Consider the following 22,108-nt stretch of genomic DNA (forward strand, 5'->3'; position numbering starts at 1 on the left):
TGATCAATGTTGGTTCTGTTTATAATAATATGAATATAATTGATGAATGAGGCTGGGTTTCACTGAGGTTAAACTCATTGATCAATGTTGGTTCTGTTTATCTTAATATGAATATAATTAATGAATGAGGCTGGGTTTCACTGAGGTTCAGCTTTGTGATCAATGTTGGTTCTGTTTATATTAATATGAATATAATTGATGAATGAGGCTGGGTTTCACTGAGGTTCAGCTTTGTGATCAATGTTGGTTCTGTTTATATTAATATGAATATAATTGAGGAATGAGGCTGGGTTTTACTGAGGCTAAACTCATTGATCAATGTTGGTTCTGTTTATACTAATATAAATATAATTGAGGAACGAGGCTGGGTTTCAGTGAGGTTAAACTCATTGATCAATGTATGTTCTGTTTATATTAATATGAATAAAATTGATGAATGAGGCTGGGTTTCACTGAGGTTAAACTCATTGATCAATGTGCGTTCTGTTTATATTAATATGAATAAAATTGATGAATGAGGCTGGGTTTCACTGATGTTCAGCTTTGTGATCAATGTCGGTTCTGTTTATATTAATATGAATATAATTGATGAATGAGGTTGGGTTTCACTGAGGTTCAGCTTTGTGGTCAATGTTGGTTCTGTTTATATTAATATGAGTATAATTGAGGAATAAGGCTGCGTTTCACTGAGGTTAAACTCATTGATTAATGTTGGTTCTGTTTATATTAAAATGAATATAAATGATGATTGAGAAATGGTTTCACTGAGGTTCAGCTTTGTGATCAATGTTGGTTCTGTATATATTTATATGAATAAAATTAATGAATAAGGCTGTGTTTCAAAGAAGTTAAACTCATTGATCAATGTTGGTTCTTTTTATATTAATATGAATATAATTGATGAATGAGGCTGGGTTTCACTGAGGTTCAGCTTTGTGATCAATGTCGGTTCTGTTTATATTAATATGAATATAATTGATGAATGAGGCTGGGTTTCACTGAGGTTCAGCTTTTTGATCAATGCTTGTTCTGTTTCTATTAATATGTATATAATTGATGAATGAGGCTGGGTTTCACTGAGGTTCAGCTTTGTGATCAATGTTGGTTCTGTTTATATTAATATGAATATAATTGAGGAATGAGGCTGCGTTTCACTGAGGTTAAACTCATTAATCAATGTTGGTTCTGTTTATATTAATATGAATATAATTGATGAATAAGTCTGGGTTTCACTGAGGTTCAGCTTTGTGATCAATGTTGGTTTTGTATATATTTATATGAATATAATTAATGAATGAGGCTGTGTTTCAAAGAACTTAAACTCATTGATCAATGTTGGTTCTGTTTATATTAAAATGAATATAAATGATGATTGAGAAATGGTTTCACTGAGGTTCAGCTTTGTGATCAATGTTGGTTCTGTATATATTTATATGAATAAAATTAATGAATAAGGCTGTGTTTCAAAGAAGTTAAACTCATTGATCAATGTTGGTTCTTTTTATATTAATATGAATATAATTGATGAATGAGGCTGGGTTTCACTGAGGTTCAGCTTTGTGATCAATGTCGGTTCTGTTTATATTAATATGAATATAATTGATGAATGAGGCTGGGTTTCACTGAGGTTCAGCTTTTTGATCAATGCTTGTTCTGTTTCTATTAATATGTATATAATTGATGAATGAGGCTGGGTTTCACTGAGGTTCAGCTTTGTGATCAATGTTGGTTCTGTTTATATTTATATGAATATAATTGAGGAATGAGGCTGCGTTTCACTGAGGTTAAACTCATTAATCAATGTTGGTTCTGTTTATATTAATATGAATATAATTGATGAATGAGGCTGGGTTTCACTGAGGTTCAGCTTTGTGATCAATGTTGGTTCTGTTTTTATTTATATGAATATAATTGAGGAATGAGGCTGCGTTTCACTGAGGTTAAACTCATTAATCAATGTTGGTTCTGTTTATATTAATATGAATATAATTGATGAATGAGGCTGGGTTTCACTGAGGTTTAGCTTTGTGATCAATGTTGGTTCTGTTTATATTAATATGAATATAATTGAGGAATAAGGCTGCGTTTCACTGAGGTTAAACTCATTGATCAATGTTGGTTCTGTTTATATTAATATGAAAATAATTGATGAATGAGGCTGGGTTTCACTGAGGTTCAGCTTTGTGATCAATGTTGGTTCTGTATATATTTATAGGAATATAATTAATGAATGAGGCTGTTTTTCAAAGAACTTAAACTCATTGATCAATGTTGGTTCTGTTTATATTGATATGAATATAATTGATGAATGAGGCTGGGTTTCACTGAGATTCAGCTTTGTGGTCAATGTTGGTTCTGTTTATATTAATATGAATATAATTGATGAATGAGGCTGGGTTTCACTGAGGTTCAGCTTTGTGTTCAATGTTGGTTCTGTTTATATTAATATGAATATAATTGATGAATGAGGCTGGGTTTCACTGAGATTCAGCTTTGTGATTAATGTTGGTTCTGTTTATATTAATATGAATATAATTGATGAATAAGGCTGGGTTTCACTGAGGTTCAGCTTTGTGGTCAATGCTTGTTCTGTTTATATTAATATGTATATAATTGATGAATGAGGCTGGGTTTCACTGAGGTTCAGCTTTGTGATCAATGTTGGTTCTGTTTATATTAATATGAATATAATTGAGGAATAAGGCTGTGTTTCACTGAGGTTAAACTCATTGATCAATGATGGTTCTGTCTATATTAAAATTAATATAATTGATGATTGAGGCTTGGTTTCACTGAGGTTCAGCTTTGTGATTAATGTTGGTTCTGTATATATTTATATGAATATAATTAATGAATGAGGCTGTGTTTCAAAGAAGTTAAACTCATTGATCAATGTTGGTTCTTTTTATATTAATATGAATATAATTGATGAATGAGGCTGGGTTTCACTGAGGTTCAGCTTTGTGATCAATGTTGGTTCTTTTTATATTAATATGAATATAATTGATGAATGAGGCTGCGTTTCACTGAGGTTAAACTCATTGATCAATGTTGGTTCTGTTTATATTAATATGAATAAAATTGATGAATGAGGCTGGGTTTCACTGAGGTTCAGCTTTGTGATCAATGTTGGTTCTGTTTATATTAATATGAATATAATTGATGAATGAGGCTGGGTTTCACTGAGGTTCAGCTTTGTGATCAATGTCGGTTCTTTTTATATTAATATGAATATAATTGATGAATGAGGCTGGGTTTCACTGAGGTTTAGCTTTGTGATCAATGTTGGTTCTGTTTATATTAATATGAATATAATTGATGAATGAGGCTGGGTTTCACTGAGGTTCAGCTTTGTGATCAATGTTGGTTCTGTTTATATTAATATGAATATAATTGATGAATGAGGCTGGGTTTCACTGAGATTCAGCTATGTGATCAATGTTGGTTCTGTTTATATTAATATGAATATAATTAATGAATGAGGCTGGGTTTCACTGAGATTCAGCTTTGTGGTCAATGTTGGTTCTGTTTATATAAATATGAATATAATTGAGGAATGAGGCTGCGTTTCACTGAGGTTCAGCTTTGTGTTTAATGTTGGTTCTGTTTATATTAATATGAATATAATTGAGGAATGCGGCTGGGTTTCACTGATGTTCAGCTTTGTGATCAATGTTGGTTCTCTTTATATTAATATGAACATAATTGAGGAATGAGGCTGCGTTTCACTGAGGTTAAACTCATTGATCAATGTTGGTTCTGTTTATATTAATATGAATATAACTGATGAATGAGGCTGGGTGTCACTGAGGTTCAGCTTTGTGATCAATGTTGGTTCTGTTTATATGAATATGAAAATAATTGAGGAATGAGGCTGGGTTTCACTGAGGTTAAACTCATTGATCAATGTTGGTTCTGTTTATATTAATATGAATATAATTGATGAATGAGGCTGGGTTTCACTGAGGTTCAGCTTTGTGATCAATGTTTGTTCTGTTTATATTAATATGAATATAACTGATGAATGAGGCTGGGTTTTACTGAGGTTCAGCTTTGTGATCAATGTTGGTTCTGTTTATATGAATATGAATATAATTGAGGAATGAGGCTGGGTTTCACTGAGGTTAAACTCATTGATCAATGTTGGTTCTGTTTATATTAATATGAATATAATTGATGAATGAGGCTGGGTTTCACTGAGGTTCAGCTTTGTGATCAATGTTTGTTCTGTTTAAATTGATATGAATATAATTGATGAATGAGGCTGGGTTTCACTGAGGTTCAGCTTTGTGGTCAATGCTTGTTCCGTTTATATTAATATGTATATAATTGATGAATGAGGCTGAGTTTCACTGAGGTTCAGCTTTGTGATCAATGTTGGTTCTGTTTATATTAATATGAATATAATTGAGGAATAAGGTGGGTTTCACTGAGGTTAAACTCATTGATCAATGATGGTTCTGTCTATATTAAAATGAATATAATTGATGATTGAGGCTTGGTTTCACTGAGGTTCAGCTTTGTGATCAATGTTGGTTCTGTTTATAATAATATGAATATAATTGATAAATGAGGCTGGGTTTCACTGAGGTTCAGCTTTGTGATCAATGTTGGTTCTGTATATATTTATATGAATATAATTGATGAATGAGGCTGTGTTTCAAAGAACTTAAACTCATTGATCAATGTTGGTTCTGTTTATATTAATATGAATATAAATGAGCAATGAGGCTGCGTTTCACTGAGGTTAAACTCATTGATCAATGTTGGTTCTGTTTATATTAATATGAATATAATTGATGAATGAGGCTGGGTTTCACTGAGGTTCAGCTTTGTGTTCAATGTTGGTTCTGTTTATATTAATATGAATATAATTGATGAATGAGGCTGGGTTTCACTGAGATTCAGCTATGTGATCAATGTTGGTTCTGTTTATATTAATATGAATATAATTAATGAATGAGGCTGGGTTTCACTGAGATTCAGCTTTGTGATCAATGTTGGTTCTCTTTATATTAATATGAACATAATTGAGGAATGAGGCTGCGTTTCACTGAGGTTAAACTCATTGATCAATGTTTGTGCTGTTTATATTAATATGAATATAATTGATGAATGAGGCTGGGTGTCACTGAGGTTCAGCTTTGTGGTCAATGCTTGTTCTGTTTATATTAATATGTATATAATTGATGAATGAGGCTGGGTTTCACTGAGGTTCAGCTTTGTGATCAATGTTGGTTCTGTTTATATTAATATGAATATAATTGAGGAATAAGGCTGCGTTTCACTGAGGTTAAACTCATTGATCAATGTTGGTTCTGTTTATATTAATATGAATATAATTGAGGAATAAGGCTGCGTTTCACTGAGGTTAAACTCATTGATCAATGTTGGTTCTGTTTATATTAATATGAATATAATTGATGAATGAGGCTGGGTTTCACTGAGGTTCAGCTTTGTGATCAATGTTGTTTCTGTTTATATTTATAGGAATATAATTAATGAATGAGGCTGTGTTTCAAAGAACTTAAACTCATTGATCAATGTTGGTTCTGTTTATATTAATATGAATATAATTGAGGAATGAGGCTGCGTTTCACTGAGGTTAAACTCATTGATCAATGTTGGTTCTGTTTATATTAATATGAATAAAATTGATGAATGAGGCTGGGTTTCACTGAGGTTCAGCTTTGTGATCAATGTTGGTTCTGTTTATATTAATATGAATAAAATTGATGAATGAAGCTGGATTTCACTGAGATTCAGCTTTGTGGTCAATGTTGGTTCTTTTTATATTAATATGAATATAATTGATGAATGAGGCTGGGTTTCACTGAGGTTAAACTCATTGATCAATATTGGTTCTGTTTATATTAATATGAATATAATTGATGAATTAGGCTTGGTTTCACTGAGGTTCAGCTTTGTGATCAATGTTGGTTCTGTTTATATTAATATGAATATAATTTATGAATGAGGCTGGGTTTCACTGAGGTTCATCTTTGCCATCAATGTTGGTTCTGTTTATATTAATATGAATATAATTGATGAATGAGGCTGGGTTTCACTGAGATTCAGCTTTGTGATCAATGTTGGTTCTGTTTATATTAATATGAATATAATTGATGAATGAGGCTGGGTTTCACTGAGATTCAGCTTTGTGGTCAATGTTGGTTCTGTTTATATTAATATGAATATAATTGATGAATGAGGCTGGGTTTCACTGAGGTTCAGCTTTGTGTTCAATGTTGGTTCTGTTTATATTAATATGAATATAATTGAGGAATGTGGCTGGGTTTCACTGATGTTCAGCTTTGTGAACAATGTTTGTTCTCTTTATATTAATATGAACATAATTGATGAATGAGGCTGCGTTTCACTGAGGTTAAACTCATTGATCAATGTTGGTTCTGTTTATATTAATATAAATATAATTGATGAATGAGGCTGGGTTTCACTGAGGTTCAGCTTTGTGATCAATGTTTGTTCTGTTTATATTACTATGAATATAATTGAGGAATGAGGCTGGGTTTCACTGAGATTCAGCTTTGTGGTCAATGTTGGTTCTGTTTATATTAATATGAATATAATTGATGAATGAGGCTGGGTTTCACTGAGGTTCAGCTTTGTGTTCAATGTTGGTTCTGTTTATATTAATATGAATATAATTGAGGAATGTGGCTGGGTTTCACTGATGTTCAGCTTTGTGATCAATGTTGGTTCTCTTTATATTAATATGAACATAATTGAGGAATGAGGCTGCGTTTCACTGAGGTTAAACTCATTGATCAATGTTGGTTCTGTTTATATTAATATGAATATAATTGATGAATGAGGCTGGGTTTCACTGAGGTTCAGCTTTGTGATCAATGTTTGTTTTGTTTATATTACTATGAATATAATTGAGGAATGAGGCTGCGTTTCACTGAGGTTAAACTCATTGATCAATGTTGGTTCTGTTTATATTAATATGAATATAACTGATGAATGAGGCTGGGTTTCACTGAGGTTCAGCTTTGTGATCAATGTTGGTTCTGTTTATATGAATATGAATATAATTGAGGAATGAGGCTGGGTTTCACTGAGGTTAAACTCATTGATCAATGTTGGTTCTGTTTATATTAATATGAATATAATTGATGAATGAGGCTGGGTTTCACTGAGGTTCAGCTTTGTGATCAATAATTGTTCTGTTTATATTGATATGAATATAATTGATGAATGAGGCTGGGTTTCACTGAGGTTCAGCTTTGTGGTCAATGCTTGTTCCGTTTATATTAATATGTATATAATTGATGAATGAGGCTGAGTTTCACTGAGGTTCAGCTTTGTGATCAATGTTGGTTCTGTTTATATTAATATGAATATAATTGAGGAATAAGGTGGGTTTCACTGAGGTTAAACTCATTGATCAATGATGGTTCTGTCTATAGTAAAATGAATATAATTGATGATTGAGGCTTGGTTTCACTGAGGTTCAGCTTTGTGATCAATGTTGGTTCTGTTTATAATAATATGAATATAATTGATGAATGAGGCTGGGTTTCACTGAGGTTCAGCTTTGTGATCAATGTTGGTTCTGTATATATTTATATGAATATAATTAATGAATGAGGCTGTGTTTCAAAGAACTTAAACTCATTGATCAATGTTGGTTCTGTTTATATTAATATGAATATAATTGAGCAATGAGGCTGCGTTTCACTGAGGTTAAACTCATTGATCAATGTTGGTTCTGTTTATATTAATATGAATATAATTGATGAATGAGGCTGGGTTTCACTGAGGTTCAGCTTTGTGTTCAATGTTGGTTCTGTTTATATTAATATGAATATAATTGAGGAATGTGGCTGGGTTTCACTGATGTTCAGCTTTGTGATCAATGTTGGTTCTCTTTATATTAATATGAACATAATTGAGGAATGAGGCTGCGTTTCACTGAGGTTAAACTCATTGATCAATGTTGGTTCTGTTTATATTAATATGAATATAATTGATGAATGAGGCTGGGTTTCACTGAGGTTCAGCTTTGTGATCAATGTTTGTTCTGTTTATATTACTATGAATATAATTGAGGAATGAGGCTGCGTTTCACTGAGGTTAACCTCATTGATCAATGTTGGTTCTGTTTATATTAATATGAATATAACTGATGAATGAGGCTGGGTTTCACTGAGGTTCAGCTTTGTGATCAATGTTGGTTCTGTTTATATGAATATGAATATAATTGAGGAATGAGGCTGGGTTTCACTGTGGTTAAACTCATTGATCAATGTTGGTTCTGTTTATATTAATATGAATATAATTGATGAATGAGGCTGGGTTTCACTGAGGTTCAGCTTTGTGATCAATGTTTGTTCTGTTTATATTAATATGAATATAATTGATGAATGACGCTGGGTTTCACTGAGATTCAGCTTTGTGGTCAATGCTTGTTCTGTTTATATTAATATGTATATAATTGATGAATGAGGCTGGGTTTCACTGAGGTTCAGCTTTGTGATCAATGTTGGTTCTGTTTATATTAATATGAATATAATTGAGGAATAAGGCTGCGTTTCACTGAGGTTAAACTCATTGATCAATGTTGGTTCTGTTTATATTAATATGAATATAATTGATGAATGAGGCTGGGTTTCACTGAGGTTCAGCTTTGTGATCAATGTTGGTTCTGTATATATTTATAGGAATATAATTAATGAATGAGGCTGTTTTTCAAAGAACTTAAACTCATTGATCAATGTTGGTTCTGTTTATATTAATATGAATATAATTGAGGAATGAGGCTGCGTTTCACTGAGGTTAAACTCATTGATCAATGTTGGTTCTGTTTATATTAATATGAATAAAATTGATGAATGAGGCTGGGTTTCACTGAGGTTCAGCTTTGTGATCAATGTTGGTTCTGTTTATATTAATATGAATAAAATTGATGAATGAAGCTGGATTTCACTGAGATTCAGCTTTGTGGTCAATGTTGGTTCTTTTTATATTAATATGAATATAATTGATGAATGAGGCTGGGTTTCACTGAGGTTAAACTCATTGATCAATATTGATTCTGTTTATATTAATATGAATATAATTGATGAATTAGGCTTGGTTTCACTGAGGTTCAGCTTTGTGATCAATGTTGGTTCTGTTTATATTAATATGAATATAATTGATGAATGAGGCTGGGTTTCACTGAGATTCAGCTTTGTGGTCAATGTTGGTTCTGTTTATATTAATATGAATATAATTGATGAATGAGGCTGGGTTTCACTGAGGTTCAGCTTTGTGTTCAATGTTGGTTCTGTTTATATTAATATGAATATAATTGAGGAATGTGGCTGGGTTTCACTGATGTTCAGCTTTGTGATCAATGTTGGTTCTCTTTATATTAATATGAACATAATTGAGGAATGAGGCTGCGTTTCACTGAGGTTAAACTCATTGATCAATGTTGGTTCTGTTTATATTAATATGAATATAATTGATGAATGAGGCTGGGTTTCACTGATGTTCAGCTTTGTGATCAATGTTTGTTCTGTATATATTACTATGAATATAATTGAGGAATGAGGCTGCGTTTCACTGAGGTTAAACTCATTGACCAATGTTGGTTCTGTTTATATTAATATGAATATAATTGATGAATGAGGCTGGGTTTCTCTGAGGTTCAGCTTTGTGATCAATGTTGGTTCTGTTTATATTACTATGAATATAATTGAGGAATGAGGCTGCGTTTCACTGAGGTTAAACTCATTGACCAATGTTGGTTCTGTTTATATTAATATGAATATAATTGATGAATGAGGCTGGGTTTCACTGAGGTTCAGCTTTGTGATCAATGTTTGTTCTATTTGTATTACTATGAATATAATTGAGGAATGAGGCTGCGTTTCACTGAGGTTAAACTCATTGATCAATGTTGGTTCTGTTTATATTAATATGAATATAATTCAAGAATGAGGCTGGGTTTCACTGAGGTTAAACTCATTGATCAATGTTGGTTCTGTTTATATTAATATGAATATAACTGATGAATGAGGCTGGGTTTCACTGAGGTTCAGCTTTGTGATCAATGTTGGTTCTGTTTATATGAATATGAATATAATTGAGGAATGAGGCTGGGTTTCACTGAGGTTAAACTCATTGATCAATGTTGGTTCTGTTTATATTAATATGAATATAATTGATGAATGAGGCTGGGTTTCACTGAGGTTCAGCTTTGTGATCAATGTTTGTTCTGTTTATATTGATATGAATATAATTGATGAATGAGGCTGTGTTTCAATGAGGTTCAGCTTTGTGGTCAATGCTTGTTCCGTTTATATTAATATGTATATAATTGATGAATGAGGCTGAGTTTCACTGAGGTTCAGCTTTGTGATCAATGTTGGTTCTGTTTATATTAATATGAATATAACTGAGGAATAAGGTGGGTTTCACTGAGGTTAAACTCATTGATCAATGATGGTTCTGTCTATATTAAAATGAATATAATTGATGATTGAGGCTTGGTTTCACTGAGGTTCAGCTTTGTGATCAATGTTGGTTCTGTTTATAATAATATGAATATAATTGATGAATGAGGCTGGGTTTCACTGAGGTTCAGCTTTGTGATCAATGTCGGTTCTGTTTATATTAATATGAATATAATTGATGAATGAGGCTGGGTTTCACTGAGGTTCAGCTTTTTGATCAATGCTTGTTCTGTTTCTATTAATATGTATATAATTGATGAATGAGGCTGGGTTTCACTGAGGTTCAGCTTTGTGATCAATGTTGGTTCTGTATATATTTATATGAATATAATTAATGAATGAGGCTGTGTTTCAAAGAACTTAAACTCATTGATCAATGTTGGTTCTGTTTATATTAATATGAATATAATTGAGCAATGAGGCTGCGTTTCACTGAGGTTAAACTCATTGATCAATGTTGGTTCTGTTTATATTGATATGAATATAATTGATGAATAAGGCTGGGTTTCACTGAGGTTCAGCTTTGTGTTCAATGTTGGTTCTGTTTATATTAATATGAATATAATTGAGGAATGTGGCTGGGTTTCACTGATGTTCAGCTTTGTGATCAATGTTGGTTCTCTTTATATTAATATGAACATAATTGAGGAATGAGGCTGCGTTTCACTGAGGTTAAACTCATTGATCAATGTTGGTTCTGTTTATATTAATATGAATATAATTGATGAATGAGGCTGGGTTTCACTGAGGTTCAGCTTTGTGATCAATGTTTGTTCAGTTTATATTACTATGAATATAATTGAGGAATGAGGCTGCGTTTCACTGAGGTTAAACTCATTGATCAATGTTGGTTCTGTTTATATTAATATGAATATAACTGATGAATGAGGCTGGGTTTCACTGAGGTTCAGCTTTGTGATCAATGTTGGTTCTGTTTATATGAATATGAATATAATTGAGGAATGAGGCTGGGTTTCACTGAGGTTAAACTCATTGATCAATGTTGGTTCTGTTTATATTAATATGAATATAATTGATGAATGAGGCTGGGTTTCACTGAGGTTCAGCTTTGTGATCAATGTTGGTTCTGTATATATTTATATGAATATAATTAATGAATGAGGCTGTGTTTCAAAGAACTTAAACTCATTGATCAATGTTGGTTCTGTTTATATTAATATGAATATAATTGAGGAATGAGGCTGAGTTTCACTGAGGTTCAGCTTTGTGATCAATGTTGGTTCTGTTTATATTAATATGAATATAATTGATGAATGAGGCTGAGTTTCACTGAGGTTCAGCTTTGTGATCAATGTTGGTTCTGTTTATATTAATATGAATATAATTGATGAATGAGGCTGGGTTTCACTGAGGTTCAGCTTTGTGATCAATGTTGGTTCTGTATATATTTATATGAATATAATTAATGAATGAGGCTGTGTTTCAAAGAACTTAAACTCATTGATCAATGTTGGTTCTGTTTATATTAATATGAATATAATTGAGGAATGAGGCTGCGTTTCACTGAGGTTAAACTCATTGATCAATGTGCGTTCTGTTTATATTAATATGAATAAAATTGATGAATGAGGCTGGGTTTCACTGAGGTTCAGCTTTGTGATCAATGTTGGTTCTGTTTATATTAATATGAATAAAATTGATGAATGAGGCTGGATTTCACTAAGATTCAGCTTTGTGGTCAATGTTGGTTCTTTTTATATTAATATGAATATAATTGATGAATGAGGCTGGGTTTCACTGAGGTTAAACTCATTGATCAATATTGGTTCTGTTTATATTAATATGAATATAATTGATGAATGAGGCTGGGTTTCACTGAGGTTCAGCTTTGTGATCAATGTTGGTTCTGTTTATATTAATATGAATATAATTGATGAATGAGGCTGGGTTTCACTAAGATTCAGCTCTGTGATCAATGTTGGTTCTGTTTATATTAATATGAATATAATTGATGAATGAGGCTGGGTTTCACTGAGATTCAGCTTTGTGGTCAATGTTGGTTCTGTTTATATTAATATGAATATAATTGATGAATGAGGCTGGGTTTCACTGAGGTTCAGCTTTGTGTTCAATGTTGGTTCTGTTTATATTAATATGAATATAATTGAGGAATGCGGCTGGGTTTCACTGATGTTCAGCTTTGTGATCAATGTTGGTTCTCTTTATATTAATATGAACATAATTGAGGAATGAGGCTGCGTTTCACTGAGGTTAAACTCATTGACCAATGTTGGTTCTGTTTATATTAATATGAATATAATTGATGAATGAGGCTGGGTTTCACTGAGGTTCAGCTTTGTGATCAATGTTTGTTCTATTTGTATTACTATGAATATAATTGAGGAATGAGGCTGCGTTTCACTGAGGTTAAACTCATTGATCAATGTTGGTTCTGTTTATATTAATATGAATATAATTCAAGAATGAGGCTGGGTTTCTCTGAGGTTCAGCTTTGTGATCAATGTTTGTTCTGTTTATATTACTATGAATATAATTGAGGAATGAGGCTGCGTTTCACTGAGGTTAAACTCATTGATCAATGTTGGTTCTGTTTATATGAATATGAATATAATTGATGAATGAGGCTGGGTTTCACTGAGATTCAGCTTTGTGGTCAATGTTGGTTCTGTTTATATTAATATGAATATAATTGATGAATGAGGCTGGGTTTCACTGAGGTTCAGCTTTGTGTTCAATGTTGGTTCTGTTTATATTAATATGAATATAATTGAGGAATGCGGCTGGGTTTCACTGAGGTTCAGCTTTGTGATCAATGTTGGTTCTCTTTATATTAATATGAACATAATTGAGGAATGAGGCTGCGTTTCACTGAGGTTAAACTCATTGACCAATGTTGGTTCTGTTTATATTAATATGAATATAATTGATGAATGAGGCTGGGTTTCACTGAGGTTCAGCTTTGTGATCAATGTTTGTTCTGTTTATATTACTATGAATATAATTGAGGAATGAGGCTGCGTTTCACTGAGGTTAAACTCATTGATCAATGTTGGTTCTGTTTATATGACTATGAATATAATTGATGAATGAGGCTGGGTTTCACTGAGATTCAGCTTTGTGGTCAATGTTGGTTCTGTTTATATTAATATGAATATAATTGATGAATGAGGCTGGGTTTCACTGAGGTTCAGCTTTGTGTTCAATGTTGGTTCTGTTTATATTAATATGAATATAATTGAGGAATGCGGCTGGGTTTCACTGATGTTCAGCTTTGTGATCAATGTTGGTTCTCTTTATATTAATATGAACATAATTGAGAAATGAGGCTGCGTTTCACTGAGGTTAAACTCATTGACCAATGTTGGTTCTGTTTATATTAATATGAATATAATTGATGAATGAGGCTGGGTTTCACTGAGGTTCAGCTTTGTGATCAATGTTTGTTCTATTTGTATTACTATGAATATAATTGAGGAATGAGGCTGCGTTTCACTGAGGTTAAACTCATTGATCAATGTTGGTTCTGTTTATATTAATATGAATATAATTGATGAATGAGGCTGGGTTTCACTGAGGTTCAGCTTTGTGATCAATGTTTGTTCAGTTTATATTACTATGAATATAATTGAGGAATGAGGCTGCGTTTCACTGAGGTTAAACTCATTGATCAATGTTGGTTCTGTTTATATTAATATGAATATAACTGATGAATGAGGCTGGGTTTCACTGAGGTTCAGCTTTGTGATCAATGTTGGTTCTGTTTATATGAATATGAATATAATTGAGGAATGAGGCTGGGTTTCACTGAGGTTAAACTCATTGATCAATGTTGGTTCTGTTTATATTAATATGAATATAATTGATGAATGAGGCTGGGTTTCACTGAGGTTCAGCTTTGTGATCAATGTTTGTTCTATCTGTATTACTATGAATATAATTGAGGAATGAGGCTGCGTTTCACTGAGGTTAAACTCATTGATCAATGTTGGTTCTGTTTATATTAATATGAATATAATTCAAGAACGAGGCTGGGTTTCTCTGAGGTTCAGCTTTGTGATCAATGTTTGTTCTGTTTATATTACTATGAATATAATTGAGGAATGAGGCTGCGTTTCACTGAGGTTAAACTCATTGATCAATGTTGGTTCTGTTTATATGAATATGAATATAATTGATGAATGAGGCTGGGTTTCACTGAGATTCAGCTTTGTGGTCAATGTTGGTTCTGTTTATATTAATATGAATATAATTGATGAATGAGGCTGGGTTTCACTGAGGTTCAGCTTTGTGTTCAATGTTGGTTCTGTTTATATTAATATGAATATAATTGAGGAATGCGGCTGGGTTTCACTGAGGTTCAGCTTTGTGATCAATGTTGGTTCTCTTTATATTAATATGAACATAATTGAGGAATGAGGCTGCGTTTCACTGAGGTTAAACTCATTGACCAATGTTGGTTCTGTTTATATTAATATGAATATAATTGATGAATGAGGCTGGGTTTCACTGAGGTTCAGCTTTGTGATCAATGTTTGTTCTGTTTATATTACTATGAATATAATTGAGGAATGAGGCTGCGTTTCACTGAGGTTAAACTCATTGATCAATGTTGGTTCTGTTTATATGACTATGAATATAATTGATGAATGAGGCTGGGTTTCACTGAGATTCAGCTTTGTGGTCAATGTTGGTTCTGTTTATATTAATATGAATATAATTGATGAATGAGGCTGGGTTTCACTGAGGTTCAGCTTTGTGTTCAATGTTGGTTCTGTTTATATTAATATGAATATAATTGAGGAATGCGGCTGGGTTTCACTGATGTTCAGCTTTGTGATCAATGTTGGTTCTCTTTATATTAATATGAACATAATTGAGAAATGAGGCTGCGTTTCACTGAGGTTAAACTCATTGACCAATGTTGGTTCTGTTTATATTAATATGAATATAATTGATGAATGAGGCTGGGTTTCACTGAGGTTCAGCTTTGTGATCAATGTTTGTTCTATTTGTATTACTATGAATATAATTGAGGAATGAGGCTGCGTTTCACTGAGGTTAAACTCATTGATCAATGTTGGTTCTGTTTATATTAATATGAATATAATTGATGAATGAGGCTGGGTTTCACTGAGGTTCAGCTTTGTGATCAATGTTTGTTCAGTTTATATTACTATGAATATAATTGAGGAATGAGGCTGCGTTTCACTGAGGTTAAACTCATTGATCAATGTTGGTTCTGTTTATATTAATATGAATATAACTGATGAATGAGGCTGGGTTTCACTGAGGTTCAGCTTTGTGATCAATGTTGGTTCTGTTTATATGAATATGAATATAATTGAGGAATGAGGCTGGGTTTCACTGAGGTTAAACTCATTGATCAATGTTGGTTCTGTTTATATTAATATGAATATAATTGATGAATGAGGCTGGGTTTCACTGAGGTTCAGCTTTGTGATCAATGTTGGTTCTGTATATATTTATATGAATATAATTAATGAATGAGGCTGTGTTTCAAAGAACTTAAACTCATTGATCAATGTTGGTTCTGTTTATATTAATATGAATATAATTGAGGAATGAGGCTGAGTTTCACTGAGGTTCAGCTTTGTGATCAATGTTGGTTCTGTTTATATTAATATGAATATAATTGATGAATGAGGCTGAGTTTCACTGAGGTTCAGCTTTGTGATCAATGTTGGTTCTGTTTATATTAATATGAATATAATTGATGAATGAGGCTGGGTTTCACTGAGGTTCAGCTTTGTGATCAATGTTGGTTCTGTATATATTTATATGAATATAATTAATGAATGAGGCTGTGTTTCAAAGAACTTAAACTCATTGATCAATGTTGGTTCTGTTTATATTAATATGAATATAATTGAGGAATGAGGCTGCGTTTCACTGAGGTTAAACTCATTGATCAATGTGCGTTCTGTTTATATTAATATGAATAAAATTGATGAATGAGGCTGGGTTTCACTGAGGTTCAGCTTTGTGATCAATGTTGGTTCTGTTTATATTAATATGAATAAAATTGATGAATGAGGCTGGATTTCACTAAGATTCAGCTTTGTGGTCAATGTTGGTTCTTTTTATATTAATATGAATATAATTGATGAATGAGGCTGGGTTTCACTGAGGTTAAACTCATTGATCAATATTTGTTCTGTTTATATTAATATGAATATAATTGATGAATGAGGCTGGGTTTCACTGAGGTTTAGCTTTGTGATCAATGTTGGTTCTGTTTATATTAATATGAATATAATTGATGAATGAGGCTGGGTTTCACTGAGGTTCAGCTTTGTGATCAATGTTGGTTCTGTTTATATTAATATGAATATAATTGATGAATGAGGCTGGGTTTCACTAAGATTCAGCTCTGTGATCAATGTTGGTTCTGTTTATATTAATATGAATATAATTGATGAATGAGGCTGGGTTTCACTGAGATTCAGCTTTGTGGTCAATGTTGGTTCTGTTTATATTAATATGAATATAATTGATGAATGAGGCTGGGTTTCACTGAGGTTCAGCTTTGTGTTCAATGTTGGTTCTGTTTATATTAATATGAATATAATTGAGGAATGCGGCTGGGTTTCACTGATGTTCAGCTTTGTGATCAATGTTGGTTCTCTTTATATTAATATGAACATAATTGAGGAATGAGGCTGCGTTTCACTGAGGTTAAACTCATTGACCAATGTTGGTTCTGTTTATATTAATATGAATATAATTGATGAATGAGGCTGGGTTTCTCTGATGTTCAGCTTTGTGATCAATGTTTGTTCTGTTTATATTACTATGAATATAATTGAGGAATGAGGCTGCGTTTCACTGAGGTTAAACTCATTGATCAATGTTGGTTCTGTTTATATGAATATGAATATAATTGATGAATGAGGCTGGGTTTCACTGAGATTCAGCTTTGTGGTCAATGTTGGTTCTGTTTATATTAATATGAATATAATTGATGAATGAGGCTGGGTTTCACTGAGGTTCAGCTTTGTGTTCAATGTTGGTTCTGTTTATATTAATATGAATATAATTGAGGAATGCGGCTGGGTTTCACTGATGTTCAGCTTTGTGATCAATGTTGGTTCTCTTTATATTAATATGAACATAATTGAGGAATGAGGCTGCGTTTCACTGAGGTTAAACTCATTGACCAATGTTGGTTCTGTTTATATTAATATGAATATAATTGATGAATGAGGCTGGGTTTCACTGAGGTTCAGCTTTGTGATCAATGTTTGTTCTATTTGTATTACTATGAATATAATTGAGGAATGAGGCTGCGTTTCACTGAGGTTAAACTCATTGATCAATGTTGGTTCTGTTTATATTAATATGAATATAATTCAAGAATGAGGCTGGGTTTCTCTGAGGTTCAGCTTTGTGATCAATGTTTGTTCTGTTTATATTACTATGAATATAATTGAGGAATGAGGCTGCGTTTCACTGAGGTTAAACTCATTGATCAATGTTGGTTCTGTTTATATGAATATGAATATAATTGATGAATGAGGCTGGGTTTCACTGAGATTCAGCTTTGTGGTCAATGTTGGTTCTGTTTATATTAATATGAATATAATTGATGAATGAGGCTGGGTTTCACTGAGGTTCAGCTTTGTGTTCAATGTTGGTTCTGTTTATATTAATATGAATATAATTGAGGAATGCGGCTGGGTTTCACTGAGGTTCAGCTTTGTGATCAATGTTGGTTCTCTTTATATTAATATGAACATAATTGAGGAATGAGGCTGCGTTTCACTGAGGTTAAACTCATTGACCAATGTTGGTTCTGTTTATATTAATATGAATATAATTGATGAATGAGGCTGGGTTTCACTGAGGTTCAGCTTTGTGATCAATGTTTGTTCTGTTTATATTACTATGAATATAATTGAGGAATGAGGCTGCGTTTCACTGAGGTTAAACTCATTGATCAATGTTGGTTCTGTTTATATGACTATGAATATAATTGATGAATGAGGCTGGGTTTCACTGAGATTCAGCTTTGTGGTCAATGTTGGTTCTGTTTATATTAATATGAATATAATTGATGAATGAGGCTGGGTTTCACTGAGGTTCAGCTTTGTGTTCAATGTTGGTTCTGTTTATATTAATATGAATATAATTGAGGAATGCGGCTGGGTTTCACTGATGTTCAGCTTTGTGATCAATGTTGGTTCTCTTTATATTAATATGAACATAATTGAGGAATGAGGCTGCGTTTCACTGAGGTTAAACTCATTGACCAATGTTGGTTCTGTTTATATTAATATGAATATAATTGATGAATGAGGCTGGGTTTCACTGAGGTTCAGCTTTGTGATCAATGTTTGTTCTATTTGTATTACTATGAATATAATTGAGGAATGAGGCTGCGTTTCACTGAGGTTAAACTCATTGATCAATGTTGGTTCTGTTTATATTAATATGAATATAATTCAAGAATGAGGCTGGGTTTCACTGAGGTTAAACTCATTGATCAATGTTGGTTCTGTTTATATTAATATGAATATAACTGATGAATGAGGCTGGGTTTCACTGAGGTTCAGCTTTGTGATCAATGTTGGTTCTGTTTATATGAATATGAATATAATTGAGGAATGAGGCTGGGTTTCACTGAGGTTAAACTCATTGATCAATGTTGGTTCTGTTTATATTAATATGAATATAATTGATGAATGAGGCTGGGTTTCACTGAGGTTCAGCTTTGTGATCAATGTTTGTTCTGTTTATATTGATATGAATATAATTGATGAATGAGGCTGGGTTTCACTGAGGTTAAGCTTTGTGGTCAATGCTTGTTCCGTTTATATTAATATGTATATAATTGATGAATGAGGCTGAGTTTCACTGAGGTTCAGCTTTGTGATCAATGTTGGTTCTGTTTATATTAATATGAATATAACTGAGGAATAAGGTGGGTTTCACTGAGGTTAAACTCATTGATCAATGATGGTTCTGTCTATATTAAAATGAATATAATTGATGATTGAGGCTTGGTTTCACTGAGGTTCAGCTTTGTGATCAATGTTGGTTCTGTTTATAATAATATGAATATAATTGATGAATGAGGCTGGGTTTCACTGAGGTTCAGCTTTGTGATCAATGTCGGTTCTGTTTATATTAATATGAATATAATTGATGAATGAGGCTGGGTTTCACTGAGGTTCAGCTTTTTGATCAATGCTTGTTCTGTTTCTATTAATATGTATATAATTGATGAATGAGGCTGGGTTTCACTGAGGTTCAGCTTTGTGATCAATGTTGGTTCTGTATATATTTATATGAATATAATTAATGAATGAGGCTGTGTTTCAAAGAACCTAAACTCATTGATCAATGTTGGTTCTGTTTATATTAATATGAATATAATTGAGCAATGAGGCTGCGTTTCACTGAGGTTAAACTCATTGATCAATGTTGGTTCTGTTTATATTAATATGAATATAATTGATGAATGAGGCTGGGTTTCACTGAGGTTCAGCTTTGTGTTCAATGTTGGTTCTGTTTATATTAATATGAATATAATTGAGGAATGTGGCTGGGTTTCACTGATGTTCAGCTTTGTGATCAATGTTGGTTCTCTTTATATTAATATGAACATAATTGAGGAATGAGGCTGCGTTTCACTGAGGTTAAACTCATTGATCAATGTTGGTTCTGTTTATATTAATATGAATATAATTGATGAATGAGGCTGGGTTTCACTGAGGTTCAGCTTTGTGATCAATGTTTGTTCTGTTTATATTACTATGAATATAATTGAGGAATGAGGCTGCGTTTCACTGAGGTTAAACTCATTGATCAATGTTGGTTCTGTTTATATTAATATGAATATAACTGATGAATGAGGCTGGGTTTCACTGAGGTTCAGCTTTGTGATCAATGTTGGTTCTGTTTATATGAATATGAATATAATTGAGGAATGAGGCTGGGTTTCACTGAGGTTAAACTCATTGATCAATGTTGGTTCTGTTTATATTAATATGAATATAATTGATGAATGAGGCTGGGTTTCACTGAGGTTCAGCTTTGTGGTCAATGCTTGTTCTGTTTATATCAATATGTATATAATTGATGAATGAGGCTGAGTTTCACTGAGGTTCAGCTTTGTGATCAATGTTGGTTCTGTTTATATTAATATGAATATAATTGATGAATGAGGCTGGGTTTCACTGAGGTTCAGCTTTGTGATCAATGTTGGTTCTGTATATATTTATATGAATATAATTAATGAATGAGGCTGTGTTTCAAAGAACTTAAACTCATTGATCAATGTTGGTTCTGTTTATATTAATATGAATATAATTGAGGAATGAGGCTAAGTTTCACTGAGGTTCAGCTTTGTGATCAATGTTGGTTCTGTTTATATTAATATGAATATAATTGATGAATGAGGCTGAGTTTCACTGAGGTTCAGCTTTGTGATCAATGTTGGTTCTGTTTATATTAATATGAATATAATTGATGAATGAGGCTGGGTTTCACTGAGGTTCAGCTTTGTGATCAATGTTGGTTCTGTATATATTTATATGAATATAATTAATGAATGAGGCTGTGTTTCAAAGAACTTAAACTCATTGATCAATGTTGGTTCTGTTTATATTAATATGAATATAATTGAGGAATGAGGCTGCGTTTCACTGAGGTTAAACTCATTGATCAATGTTGGTTCTGTTTATATTAATATGAATAAAATTGATGAATGAGGCTGGGTTTCACTGAGGTTCAGCTTTGTGATCAATGTTGGTTCTGTTTATATTAATATGAATAAAATTGATGAATGAGGCTGGATTTCACTAAGATTCAGCTTTGTGGTCAATGTTGGTTCTTTTTATATTAATATGAATATAATTGATGAATGAGGCTGGGTTTCACTGAGGTTAAACTCATTGATCAATATTGGTTCTGTTTATATTAATATGAATATAATTGATGAATGAGGCTGGGTTTCACTGAGGTTTAGCTTTGTGATCAATGTTGGTTCTGTTTATATTAATATGAATATAATTGATGAATGAGGCTGGGTTTCATTGAGGTTCAGCTTTGTGATCAATGTTGGTTCTGTTTATATTAATATGAATATAATTGATGAATGAGGCTGGGTTTCACTAAGATTCAGCTCTGTGATCAATGTTGGTTCTGTTTATATTAATATGAATATAATTGATGAATGAGGCTGGGTTTCTCTGAGGTTCAGCTTTGTGATCAATGTTTGTTCTGTTTATATTACTATGAATATAATTGAGGAATTAGGCTGCGTTTCACTGAGGTTAAACTCATTGATCAATGTTGGTTCTGTTTATATGAATATGAATATAATTGATGAATGAGGCTGGGTTTCACTGAGATTCAGCTTTGTGGTCAATGTTGGTTCTGTTTATATTAATATGAATATAATTGATGAATGAGGCTGGGTTTCACTGAGGTTCAGCTTTGTGTTCAATGTTGGTTCTGTTTATATTAATATGAATATAATTGAGGAATGCGGCTGGGTTTCACTGATGTTCAGCTTTGTGATCAATGTTGGTTCTCTTCATATTAATATGAACATAATTGAGGAATGAGGCTGCGTTTCACTGAGGTTAAACTCATTGATCAATGTTGGTTCTGTTTATATTAATATGAATATA

The sequence above is a fragment of the Leuresthes tenuis genome, unplaced genomic scaffold (assembly GCF_036924035.1).
Source record: "Leuresthes tenuis unplaced genomic scaffold, fLeuTen1.0.hap1 SCAF_15, whole genome shotgun sequence".
Lineage (NCBI taxonomy): Eukaryota > Metazoa > Chordata > Actinopteri > Atheriniformes > Atherinopsidae > Leuresthes > Leuresthes tenuis.